Below are 14,151 nucleotides of genomic sequence, written 5' to 3'. Positions count from 1 at the left end.
AGGGATGCTGTTTTACAGTTTGGAAAGTGAAACCCAGGTAGGTTGTGTGACTTTTCCTAAGTTATGCAAGCCAAAGCTCACGTGGGAAGAAAATGGGAGAATGGGCCTTCAGTTCTTTCTCTCATGAGGTCTGGACTGGTCTAGGTTAGTTTTACACCAGGGATTAGCTTCTTCCTTCAGCTTTTTCCCTGGGCTCTGCTGGCCTTAACCAAAGCTGGCCAAAATCAGAAGTAGTTCCATGCCATATTGCTTCCTACTGAGGTGGTAGAAAAGGGAAACAGTCCTTACTCAAGTGAAGTCAGAAGTAACTGTGAAGCAAGCAGAGGGAGGAAAAAGGATGTGGAAAGCATTGCCAAAGGTGTCTGTGGCTGGCTCATGCGCAACATCTCAGGTGCCTTGAGGAATTAAGAATAACTTGGAATGAGCTTTAAAAAAGGATCAAGCCAATGTAAATCGGCTGTAACAGTTCAGTAGTTTTCCCCAGGAACCAACAAAACAACCAAGGGAAGGATTTTTAATTCTGCACATAGGAAAAGCCTGGTCCTAGACTTCAATTTGCACAGTAGAAATCCCTGATTAAAAAGGAGCCAAACACTGTTGTGCTTCAGGAAGTAGGAGAATTAGGGATGCTTACTTTGGACGGTGGTGTAACTTTACAGCCTATACGAGGGGAGATGCACAGCTGCATCTCCCCAGGAGCGGGGAACTGAATATATTGTGAGTCAGTCACAGTTCCTCCCTATCTTCCCTCCACCACCACTTGCACTCCCTTTGCTCTGCTACAAAAGTCAATTACTTCATCCTCATTTTTTTCTTCCCCCTTTTTTGTATTTTTTTTTTTTTTCTTCATGGAGCAGTTTACTCTCCCATGCTCCCAGCCAGCTCTTTTGGCGAGCGAGGAAGCAGAGTGGGGTGAAGCTTGGGCTCTCTGCACTTCTGTCATCTCAGCATCCCCTCTCCACCCACTTCCTCTCAGCAGGGAGTATTGGGTGAGCAGTCCCTGCTCCTCTGGCTGCAGGAAGAGTTGCTCTGAGCAAGCTGAGCTTGAACAGCCATGGGAGAAAAGCTGGGGAAGAGGGGGGGGACAATCCTCCCTTCCTTTTACATTCCTGACTAGGTACCAACACTGTCAATGTGTGGTGAGTAGCAAGTGCATCCCGTGCAAATTCTGAGGTAAAGGCATGTGTTCAAACGAGGTAGGACATTACCAGTGCTGGAAAACTGGGGAGCATATTCCCTGAAACCTGTGAAGGACCCTCCTAACCTGCTCGCAGTCTCTTACCAGAAAATATGGAAAGGAGCCCATTGCAAAAACAAAACAAAGCAATCACATCCTTAGGAACTTTGGGGAGGCAAACATATGGGGGAGCTCTTTATAAAAGGTGAGAGGTCAGTCAATATCTTGGGATAACTGCATGTAAAGGGGATAAAAACTTCTCAGGCCTTTTTGACAGTGGGAACACAAAGAGCTTTGCTGAGCTACATGCAGGAGCAAAGGGCTTTTTTGATGGAAGGCAGCTTTTCCTGTGGCTGGAACTGATGGGAAGCATGCACATATTCAGGAGATATCTCCTGTGCCCTCCCAGGAAAAGACAAAACCCCCCACAAGCCTCTTTTCTGTGCTGTGCTCCCATCATCTCACCCTAAACCAACATCTCTGGGCTGAGATCACCTCAAACCTCAGAAATTTCTTCCTTGACAGTGTCATGAAGGCCTTGTCATCATTTATATGCGGGTACAGTTTGGGATGTCAAACCTTCAGTATAGCTTTGATTGAGCTATAGGTGAGAGGAAAGCAGAAGAGAACCTGGCAGGTCAAGCCTGGGGGATTCAGACTGTCTGGACCATGGAACTCAAGGGCATGTGCAGAGGTTGGGTTTACAAGCAAAATACTTTGCTAGAGTCATCCAGCAAGATAAGACACATATTTTTAGACTGTTAGAAATTAGGGAAAATTGCAAAGGACATTTATTCCCATTTTAAATTATTAAATGGTATTATGCTTGGAGAGAGTTGTGTATATGCAGCTCTTAAAAATTAATACTTGAAGCCAAATTCTGCTTTTGGTCACGCAGAAAGCAGGCGACTGCAGACTGAGTTGCATAAAACTGAGGTCATAATCTGGCATAAAGTTTGAGCTGGCTTGGTTTTGTCTTCAGCTAGTGTCAGTACTGGTAAGCTGTTATGAGGAAATCCAATAGGGAATGGGTCAGGTGTTAATGCTCACAATCAGCATGATTCCAAATAAACTGGAGGAATTTAAGAAACAATGCTGTGTCTTCTGCTTAAAAGTTGCTTGTATAGACTTAAAATAATTCTATAGACTTAAAATAACTCAACTCTGTAGACTTGTGTGGTGCTACTTCGGCTTTACCTGGATGGAGAAAGTGGGACTGTTTTTGGAAGATCTTTCCGGGGAAGATCTCTAACAATATTGAAAAAAGGAATATACAAATATCTGAACAACAAGCTGGTAAAACAAAATTATCTTCCTGTCCTGTTGTCTGTGCTCTATCACCAAGCTGAAGCTAAGATCAGCATTTCTTCAAATTCTTTCCTTTTCCTTAAATTTGGGAATAATATTGAGCCAAATAAATGAAGCTGGTTGTTCTGGTCTACAGCTATGTGGAGGACAAAAAATAGCATTACTGTGAGAAAGGAGACTAGTTTGTCTACATTCTAACAGAAGAAATGCCTTTAATGGAGGTATCACTCCACAAAAATGTATTGTAACTTTATTGCTTTCCTCCTAACCTGCAACTTTTGGTGAAAAAGAGAGTTTTATGCACAGTATAAAGACAATGAATGATCTCTCAATTTTCTTTAATTTGTTTCTAACTGAAGAGAAATTTTCATGCTACGGTAAGGTCTCAGGTTCAAGATTTGAAATTGAAGTTCTGGATTAATGTTCAGTATTTTCCTTCAGGAGACAGAATCTGAGATACCTAGCAGGGAGGCTGAGGAACAGCTTGTTCAAGGACTGTTCTGTACTGAAAAGTCTTCACTTATAAAGCTCCTTGTGAAAGCAGAAGACAATACAAAAAAATGAAGGTTTTTAAACCATTACAATTGAACCTAGAGAACATAGCCCTTAAAATGTTATTAGCTCTTGTCCTTTGTGTTCTTGGAAGGCAAAATTGCAGCCCAATGAGAAATAGAACAAACTAAACCCCACAGACGCCATTATTAGGAAGGTGGAAAGAAGAATAAATAATTCTTATCATCATTTCCCTTCGGAACACAGGCAGTGGTTGACTCCCCTAAATAAATACACAAATAAATAGGAATTTCATTCCTTTTGAAGCTTCCATGGTTGTAAATTTCCTTATGGAGTGCCCTGTCATTTTCTTTCCTGAAACCATTCATGCTCCCTGCTTTAGTTGTAACATGTTCCATATGTCACACCGCCTTCGTACGAAACAGTTTAGACTCAACTCTCCTTTCCTCCCCCTGACCTAATTTTAAGGTCTTACTGCTGTGGAGGACTAATCTGGAGTGGTTTGAGCAGACCGTCCTATTTTATAAATGCCATTTAACACACCACAACTTTTTTCCCCCTTTTCCATAACAATAAGCCCGACCAAGTTGTTCTTTGTTAAGTGTTGCTCTTATAAATGCCCTTAAATTCTACCTCTAATTGAACAGTGCTCGCTGACTCAGTTCATTATTGTACTACTTGCTTTCATTCAAGTGAATTTTTAAAGTAATGCAACACAGAAGCTTAATTATCTTCTTGTTTTCCTGGTTGGTATTCTCTGGGGTAGATGCCAAGGAGGATTTTTTTTGCTAAGTTTTTTTTTATGCTTTGCATACAACATAAATTTTTTCCTGCTCAAACACTTCTTTTGATCTTATTTCTTGGAATAAATTGCATTTAGCATCTTCACAAGATTTTTTTTTTTCTTTATGCCTCCCCATCAGTCTTCTATGTATGAAATGTATGTGCTTAAATACGGTCCAGATTGTTCAGTTCTCTAATTCAAAAATTCTCACTCTTGGTGTTCCCTGTGCCTCACCTCTTTCTCTAACACTGGTTTAGACTAGGGGAAACTCCACTGCAGCTGATAAAGTGAAACTTGTGCAAACTAATCACAAATGACAAAAGAAGGGCCCCCTCTCTCTCTGGTTCTGTTCTATCATTATTCACATTCTTCAAATACTCAAACCCATAGCCCTGACTCAATGTCTTTTCACTGGGTTAATCTGCTTGCTATCAGTTCAGCTTCTATTTGTTCTCCTGGTGGAAAAAAAAAATCAAACAAACCATTTTAAAAAGGATCACACAGAGAAGTTGCACCAGCTCAACCATGAAATTTTAACTGAGCCTGTATTAAAGAGGCACTGGTTTAAAGCAGGAACAGTCAGGGACTGCACTACTGGGAAAAATTTCTTCACAGAAAGGATTGTAAAGCATTGGGGCAGATTGCCCAGGGAAGTGGTGGAGTCACCATCCCTGGAAGTGTTCAAAACACACGTGGATATGGCACTTGAAGACACAGTTTAGTGGTGACCATGGAGGTGCTGGGTTTCCAGTTGGATTTGGTGATCTCAGAGGCCTTTTCCAACCTTATCAGCTCTGTGATTCTGTGATTCCATGCTTCCTCTTGCCTCTGACACAACCACATGGTCAGAAGACTCTCTGAATCTGTCTGTCAAGGATGGATCTTCACCCTTTCAATGTCTCTGATTGTGGAAGGCAGCTCCATCTATCTATACATGCTTGTGCCTCTGGTTGTTTCCAGGTGGGCTCCACCTGGCAAACACACTGTAGGGCCAGGCCAGATCTACTCTGGTGTTTTCCATTTTGTTTTTTAAAATAAAAATCTCTGTCAGACAGAGGTTTACCTGTACACCATGGACACAGATGTGCTGCTGCAAAGTCCTTGTGTTGTACAGCTTATGCTTGGGAAAGGACATGGATCTGGTGGTGGTGAAATCCTTTTTTTTGTCATGTCCTGTCATCCATCATTAGAGCTTTGTTGGCAGAGGCAACTGCTGGAATTATGGCTCTAGAAAAGCACTTCTCCTCAGCTTCAGGAAACTTGTGATTTGGGATTTTTAGAGTATTTACTGTCATGATATTCCCATCAGGCTGTACTGTGCTCCAGTGATTCCTGTTTTGCAGGTGAAAATCTGTCTGCCAAAGAGACAAGCTGGCCTGCCTGAGGTGCACAGGAGGCCCGTGGTGTGACAGAGCTGCACTGGAAGAAGCCAACCTAAGCAGAGGCCAGAGAAACTTCAGGGTTTGGACCTGCTGGTTCCTGCAGCAGCACACTTCCTTGAGTAGTACCAAAAATGAACTTTGTTTTGTGTCGTGACTTGTGGTTAGGTTCTTTGGTTTCCCGAAAAATCAAACTGCAACCGAAACTCCGGCAGCAGTTTGGATGTTCTTAAATTTTTATGCTGTCTGGATTGTCTGATACCAATGGCTCCAAGATTCTCTGCCTTGGCTAGACTTCCCTTAGGGGAAATAGCACTTCCATCCTTTCTCTCTGGCCATCTGGTGAAAGTCAAACACCTTAAGATCCTCTCTCAACAGTGGCCAAGTTAAAAGTTAATTAGGAGGGACTTAGAGAAAGACACACAGGCTGTATCACCCCATCGGACTCACATATCACAGAACTTGCTGGGAATTGGGTGAGATGGTCTATGCAGACATGGAGAAACACTTCTTGATTTTGCCCCACTATCATTTCTGGAGCTTCTGGGTCTCTGCAGCACACACCTGTTGTATCATTCCCTCTGCCATAGCCCCAGTTTCTCCTGCTAGCTCCTCCAGCAAGAGCAATTCTACAAAATGTTCCTTCCTCTCCGCCATCTCTGCACAGCAGCTTCCAGAGGAAAGAACAGCTGCAAAACCTAGTTCCCCCCTTCACACATTGTAAAAAAGCAGGTACTTTCATGCTCCAGAGATGTCCCTGAACACTTCAGCTCAGGTGGGCAAAGCAGGACAGGCTTTGAATGCAGAAAATTGAGCACATTATCAGGGAGCTGTTGAGGTTTACATCTCTACTGCAGTTTTTATGCTTAGAGCCCTACAAAGCTGAGATGGTGTTATCTGAAGTGTACAGAAGAAATTGGTGCTACTTGTAGTGGAATTTTTCTGCTTGCAAGGAGTTGAAAATGCTTTAAATCACTGGAGCTTGTCTCAGGTACAAAGAACCTAACTGGGGTTTGAAGCACCATTTAAAATTGAGCAGAGAGGGAGTCAAAAGCTGAGGGCGTCTCAAAGAGTTAAAAGTCATGAATCTGGCAAAAGAAAACGTGAGTCACTGTCAAAAAGTTTACAAGCTGACCATCTGAAAATATTTTGGGTTCAGTTCAACAGATCAAAACAGCTGATTTGACTTGAACTTTAAACCAAATAAACAAACAAAAATATGTTTAGAAGCACAAATTGTTTAATTGTTGGAAGTGAACAGGCTTTCCTTCCACACAGTTTGAAATGAACTGATTAGATTTTGCTGATTCAAAACGTTTTCAGGAACCTGGGGAGACTTGGATGTATGGTGTGTTTATTACATAGTGAGAATCTCATGTGATTTCTCTAGGAAGTCTATGACTCAAAGGATAATATCATTACAGTGGAATTGCAGGATCTAACAATATTATCCACAGGATCTGAGGAACAAGGATTAAAAGGCCTTGGAAATCCATTTTCTCTGATGATACAGGCATGTGAATTTTGTCTAGAAGGCCAGATCTTCTGTAGTTTAGCAGCACTGAGTCATCCCACTGGCTTGTGTCAATGTGAGGATCTGGCCCTAACCTGAAAATACTCCAATGCTTTGTGAAATGATCTCATTCAGTGAAAAAAAACAAACCTTGATTGTCAGCATGTGTCATGCAGGAGCTGGGTTTTGGTTGGATGCCAGTGCACTTTTTCACCAGTTCTGAGATTGACAAATTTATTTCTTCCCAAGAAATTAAAAAAAAAACCCTCTCTTCTCCTCCCTCCTATCCATCTTTGCTCTTCTCCCAGCTGTCATCACTGTTTACAGTTTGAGTAAGTGAAAATATATATTTACAAGTACAGCTTACTGCTGTGTTTGCTGGTATAGACTGCCTGAGGGCATATCTACGAATCCAGCTCCCATCTCCATCCAGAAATACAACCCCTCCTCTCGTCAGCCTTGCCCCTCCTCTGCCCTGTTGTCTTAAGCTGGGTGTTCAATCTTTGCTCTTGGATTCTGAGCTTTATGGGAGGGAGGCTGGTGTCTTGCTTCGTGCCTGGACGTGAGCGCTGTTGGATCTCAAGCACTGAGTGATGCTCCCACCACCCCCCGGCGGGGAAGGCCAACCCTCCTGCCCTTATCAAGCATCTCCAGCTTGGAGATCCTGCAGGCTGGATTAACTGAGGTCACGGAGCAGGAGAAGTGTCATGTGCCTGCTCTGCAGCTGACTTGCTTCACCTTGTGGGGCTGTGTGTGAATGCAGACTTGGGAGAAGGTTTTACTTTCAGCTGCAGCCTCGTGCTGTGGCCCTTCTCCCGACTGGACACGTGCCCATCGGACAATCCCACAGCAACCTGGTTGCCTGCCAGCCCCAGATGCCAGAAGCATGTCCCCACTTCCTCTCCCCTTACACGAGGAATTCTGCAGGGTCTCGTTCACTACAACCCAGAAAAGTTGTGTCTCACACAGTTTGGGGGCAGTGAGGCCAGATCCTGACCAAGGCCTCCAGATGTTATTGCAATAGTAATGAAAAATATACCATAACTAACCCAGTGATGTACAATACATTTAAAATTGTGCTTTTCAAAAGGGTTTATAAAAATGTTGCCAACACTCATGGTCTTATCAGAACTAGGCTCCAGTATTGTGCAGATGGTGTTTGTGGCATTCCCAGTGCTCAGGACTTCGAGTCCTGTTGAGACCAAGGAAAAGCTGATGGTTCTTGGAAATTTTGCAGGATTTCTCCTCAGAGAGAGGTCAGCTAGTCAGACAGGAGTGTCTGTTGGTTAAGTCACTAACCTGTGTTCAGTTCCTAACTCCCCTGGGAATTGCCTTTATAAGTTTGGGAAAGACATTAAGGACTTGTTTATGCTGCTAAAGTTAACTTAATTTTTTTTTGTACTGCAGCATTACTGGTGAACATGTAGCTGCTACATGTTATGCCAGTAAAGACAAAATATGTTCGTTTTAGTCTGAGGTGTGTTTGCTGAATTTGATTCAGTAGCACAGTTGAAAGATTTGTTTGTTTTGTAGCTAGAATGCCTTTAGTGGATCTGAGATAAAAGAAGAATGCAGCTTTTTAAAGCTACTTTTCTACCTGTGAAATGGGAATGAAAGTAATTAATCCCAATGATACTATTGAGATACTGTGGTTACTGTAAAAGCTAAGGGGCTATATTTGTGGTGGGAGCTGCTGTGGGAGATGAAGATAGCTCTGTACCCAAGGTTCCCTGGATATATTCAAGTATGGGCCAAAATATATTTAGATATTTATCTTAACTGCACATTTCACTCATCTCTGTCACAACAACTAAAAATAAAAACTAGGGAAAACTAGGTTTTTGCTGGCCACTATTTCCCTAGCTGCAGAACATCTGTAATAAGGGTTTGCATGAACATAGCTGCAAGTGATGCTGCCAGACACAGACCTGGGAGACTCATGGCTGATGCAGACAGTGTTCAAGTGGTCTGTAGGTAGCTTGAACAGTGCTAGAGAAAGGTGTGAACCCACTCACCTCTCACTTCCAGGAGGACATTAACAGTGGGGTTTGCTGATATTTTAGTAGAACATAGGATCACAGAACCACAGAATGGCCTGGGTTGAAAGGCACCTTGAAGATCATCTGGTTCCAATCCCCTGCCATGGGCAGAGACACCTTCCACTGTCCCAGGTTGCTCAGAGCCCCATCTAACCTGGCTTTCACATATTTTAGCTCATCTATGTGAACCATGATACTGATTTTGCTAATAAAATTTATCCAGACACTAATTTTTGATCCAAGCTTCTTATTTATTTTTACATAAGGCCATGCAGAATCAATTTCAGTTAAAAAAAAATATGACCCTCTTAATTCTCAGTGAGTGTTTATATGGCCTTGTGTAACCATGGAAACATTTTGTGCTGACTCCCTTTGTTACCAATGTGAAAACTTTTTTACAATAATGAAGTTTTCCTGTAGGTCTGCCCTTCCTACATGTAAAACCTCACAGTGATGGCTTAGACAAGATCTGAGTTCAAGAAAGAACATAATTACATTCAGTTCCTTTCAGTGAATCATCTGGTCCAGAAAAAAAGGGGGAAAACCAGTATGATAGGAAGGATTCCCAAACTCTGATAAAAGTGCTCACCCCCTCAGCTAACAAAGATGTTTTGCTGCCTTTGTATCTTTCAGGATGAATAACCAAAGAGCTCTCTAACACTCTGGGAAGTGACAATGACTTTAAAGCTCCCGTCCTTTGATGGCCTTAGAAAAACGACTCAAAATTTTTAAACAGGATAGGTATTTGAGGAGAATTAATGGGATGAGCGCATCTACCAGCTAGACAAGTCCTGCTCCTACATAGTCTGTCAAAGACGCAGCTTTCCTGGAATGTGGGATTGATAAAAAAGAGAATCCGGCATCACATTCCCTACACAGATAAATTGGGACACTAAGGGATTTAGCACATGCAGTCTGTGTAGAATTACCTTTTGCTGATAATTTTGTTCTGCACAAAAATATGTTTCTTGGTTAGGGGTGGAATCACTGCAGTGTTCCAGGCAAGTCCTCTCCTCCCATTTTCAGAATAACTAGCACAGGAAAGCACGAAAATTGTATCTAGTTCCTAAAATATGCAGCGAAAAAACTTATCACCCTGAAAATGCACATAGAGAAGTAAATTACAAGTATGAATAGTGCTAAGTAGTCATAGCTCACTGGCCCCAAAAGCAGACTGTCCTGGCTCTTCTGTCACACAGGCTACATAACATAATCAGAGCTGGTGATCCTGTGTTTTTCTCAATCTTTTATGACTTTTCTATTGGTCATTGATTCGTAATCTGACAGCCAGAAACATGAACCATACAATGAATAAAACTTAAAAATAATTCCAATTAATGAGTCTCCATGCACTTTCACAATATGCTTTTAGCTATTTTCATGCTTCTAAGCAAACAGCTGTGTATCCTGCATGCAGCACATTTCAGGACCAATCCAGCTCCACAAGAAGTTAGTGGGAGTCTGTCTGCCTGTCTCCTTTTGGAGAGATGGACTTGGACTGATAAAGCTGTGAGAAACACTGGGGAAACCTTTGGGAACGCTTACTCAGAATTACTTAATGAGTCAGGATGAAAATACACAATCCCTCTGGTATTCCCTAATCCTTCGTGTTTTCAATAACACTGAATGTCAAGATATTGGAGACCAGAATTTATCCCCTAAACCCTAAACCATACCCACAGCGAGACCAAGCAGTGGGGGCTCTGATCTCTTCACATCATTCATCTCAATGCTGTGCCAAGGAGACCAAAATTCTGGGGGTTGAGGAGTGAGACCACTCGTGGATCCTCCCCCTTTTGCTCCCCAATACTCCCAGGCATGGCATCCCAGGTGGCACAGGTCACCAGTTTGTAAACCTGAACTATCCAGTGTGAATGGTCTTCTGCCTTCTCAGGCTACACTCTAACTCCTGGTACTTTCAAATATACAACCTCTCACCATTCCTGCTTTGAAAGCCTGGGAATGTGTATGAATCCAAAATCTTGACAGTCCAAAGATGTATGAACACACTTTCAACATCTTTTCCTTTCGTCTTTAAAGCATCACTTTTTTTTTTCCTCCAGGGTTAACGGTCTTGGATTGTAATTTTGGGTTGGGTTTGTTTTTTTTTAACCTTCTCCCATGAATTCTCCCATGAAAATGGCAACTTTATGACTGCCTGTCACTCCTATTGGAGCTTGACCGTCTGCTGCAGTGTCTGACTGGTGGCTGACCCACTTGGCATCCTTAAATCATGCAGCAGGGACTTCTGAAATAACAAATCAGGGCCTCATTTGCTTGACAGCCCCTGGTTGTGACTGAACCATCACAGTGTGGCATGGCAAGAAAAATGCTACTTTATATTTGAACCATCTGGAAGCAAGGACTTCAACAGACGTGAATGAAAGTTTTCTTTAAAAAGAAACATGTGAGTCACTCCACACAGTTGATCTTTCAAAATAGTGCCCTGAGTAGGAAATCACAACCACTATGCTTTGCAAATCTTGAAGAAAGTAAGAAGAGGTAAGAAAAAAATGAAGTAAGTTGAGGATGAGTAACGAAGGAACCCAATAAAAAGAAAAAGATGTAATTCTGCCATAAATAGATAATGCTAATTTCTTAAGTATAATTCTTATATTTAAGAATAAAGGACATTCATCCAAGTGCAAAGAGTCATAAAAACTAGTAAGATTTTCATTAAAACCAGACTAAGGTTGTCTTTGTGTCAAGCCCTTTACACTGCATAAGTCTAATTAAATGAATTTCAGCAACTTTAAAGCTCCTAATTTTTTCTTTTTTTGTTCTGGGGCTATTTATTAATCCAGCATCATTGCAACTGTTTCTTGTTTTTATAAACACAAAGCCAAACCCCTAAAGGAGAAACTCTTAGAAACAATTTTCCAGTATTAATTTTCACCTGAATATTCAGTTTTCTGGATTTACTCTGTGTGCAGGAGTGGGTGGGCTCCTTTTTGTTGTTGTTGTTGCACAGTGTATGGAAGAAGAGACATGGAGCTTCGAATTTATGCTACACTCAGAAAGAAGTGAGGGGAAACAGATTTAGTTGCCTGAATCCTATGTTTTCAAAGGGAGTACAAATGTCAGCCAAATTTTTAAAGATTTGCATTATCAACAATGATTATCAATCTTTTCTTTTATTTCCTGCTAGAAGTGACTGCAGGAGGGTGGGTGAAATATGCCAGGGATCCTGTTCTCACATCCCAGCTCTGGGATCAAACGGATATTTCACCTTCTAAAGTGATTCCACTTCCCAGACGAAGTTGCATTGTCTGGGAGCACCACAGGCTATGGTGTGGCCTGTAGAAGTTTCTCTCAATGTTGGCAAGTCTTCAGGTTTCCCATCCAGGTTTTTTTTGTTATTGTTGTTGTTGTTTTTTCCACATTGCCTTCATTTGACTCCAGTTGGCACAACAATAGATTAGAGGCATCCCGTTTAGCCTCACAAATCCTAATAGCCATAAGGATTGTATTTAATTAAGTGACTCCCACCTCAGCAGAACGAGACTGCTTTGACTACATTACCATGATAATCAACAATTAAGTTGGCATTTGCCAGCCATAACCACAGATGTCTTCTTTGAAGTGTGGGAGAAACAGCACTAATGTCAAATACCACAGTGTGGGAACACTTGGCATGCAACACCAGCAGAAGGAAATGGAGCTCTTGGCCATGCTCCTGGAAGATACTGTGATGGAAGTGACATAGAGACATAATTAGGAGAATTCATACATCAACAAGCTCTGCACCTGCTTTGCTGTAAGGGTGTTGGGGAAATCACTGTTCTTCAGCTCTTCTGCCGTGGAGGTATCTGAGACAAACACACCCCTGACTCTGATTTTAAGAAGGCTGCTGAGAGGCCTTCCCTTCACTTTGATCTCTACATGTACAATAAGCAGAGCTGCCCCAGCAATGCCTTTGAGCAAAGAACTACCTTTAAATCACAGTCCAGTAGTAGTGCTCATATTTGGTTTGTGCATGTCTTGCTCAGTTCCAGTACAGTAAGTTCAATAGGCCTGGAGCTGAACTGCAGCACAGCCATTAATCAAAAACCCTGTAAAATTGAGTTCTAGGAATTTATAAATGCATAATACAAATATGAGCTGTTAGATTTTTTTCTGTAAACTCTACATCTCAGTGATGCTTCTTGTCTCCCCAAGCACCAGCCAGCATAGGTTGTTCCTGATTCCTGACTGCCTCAACATTTTGCCCTGCTTTGTGCCTGCTTTCCAGTTCACAGGCCTTGGGAAGGGTGGAGAGCAAGAAAATTGCCAGCACCGCAAAAGCCTACCTATTTTTTTCCATGGGACAAGCAGGCCATGACCCCCTAGTTCTGTGATCAACTGTTTGCCTAATTTCTGAACTAAGATGGGCAGGACTGCATCCCTCCTACCCACATGCCAGCAGCCTGTCCATGAAACATCAGAAGTTCAGTATAACCCCAAAATCCACCAAAATATTTAGGAATATCTCACTGACTTTCTCTGGATTGGTCTGTAGGGTTCTAATATCTTTGCTTTCAGTGGGCAGAAAAGAAATAGTACCTTTTGCTTTCTCTGAAGGCAGGTTCTCTCTGTTTGTGCTTTCCTTTTGTATGAAAACTCTCCATTCCTCTCCTTCACTCCTATTCTGTGTTAAACCCCCAGTTTTAGCTGTCATGGATGAAAGTCTGACACTGGAAAGTTTTTCCATTGGTCCCACCTCCTTCTGAGACCACTTGACCTTCTGAAATGCTGCTTGGTGATTATTTTGGAGAGGGCTGAAAATGGAGATCACTGTTTTTGCCTTCCAGGAGTGACCTGCAAAGGAGTTTCCCAGTGAAAGAATTTGTTTTCATGTACTCTGCAATGCTCCGTTGTGCCTTATCCAGACTGTGATGGCATAAGCACATGTTGGTCTCTGACTCAAAAAGTCTTGTCAAGTAGGGAGAGGAGTTTTCTTGTAGGTGTTTGGGGATTTTTTTAGTTTGCTTTTAGTTTGGCACATAAGCACACCTCAGTAATTCATAAGGCACTGAAGATATTCATTGTAGCCCAAGTAAATGGAGCCGATGTTTAATTTTTAATTTTTCATTTTTAAGTGCTGATGCAGAACACAATACTGCACATGCAGTTTACAAGGCTCCCACCACTAGCATTTGGACTCCATTTTAAGCCTATAAATCATATGCTAAGTATAGTGCTTATTTGGGTCTGTTAAATATTTCCTTCTTGTTTGTTCTTATCAACATCCAGTAATGATACATACATATGTCATGCAAGACAGTAAATATGCAGACATTTCAAGCAAAAGTTCAGTGCCATATCTCTGCTGATTAATGCATAAATGTTTGAAACTAGTATAAAAGCTAAGGCAGTGATAACCTTTAGCAGAGAGCCGAGGAAAGAACACAGCAGATAAATGTGCTCCTATGAAAAGTGCAGCAGCAATACTCATGTGC

General features: G+C 41.9%; 1 protein-coding gene and 1 long non-coding RNA gene across 2 annotated transcripts in view; one reads left to right on the top strand and one right to left on the bottom strand.

Moving 5' to 3' along the window:
- LOC120411952 overlaps positions 1–8,943 on the top strand; it is a 35,038-nt gene extending 26,095 nt beyond the window's left edge. The window contains exon 2 of the long non-coding RNA XR_005604562.1: positions 5,126–8,943. This is a non-coding gene — a long non-coding RNA (uncharacterized LOC120411952). The remainder of the gene's footprint in view (positions 1–5,125) is intronic.
- Positions 1–14,151, bottom strand: part of NTF3 (neurotrophin 3) — a 50,059-nt gene that overhangs the window by 15,682 nt on the left and 20,226 nt on the right. The gene's annotated exons all lie outside the window — the stretch shown is intronic.

The sequence above is a fragment of the Corvus cornix genome, chromosome 1A (genome assembly GCF_000738735.6).
Source record: "Corvus cornix cornix isolate S_Up_H32 chromosome 1A, ASM73873v5, whole genome shotgun sequence".
NCBI lineage: Eukaryota > Metazoa > Chordata > Aves > Passeriformes > Corvidae > Corvus > Corvus cornix.
Note: the sequence above shows the minus strand (reverse complement) of the source record. Positions and strands in the feature narration are given on the sequence as shown.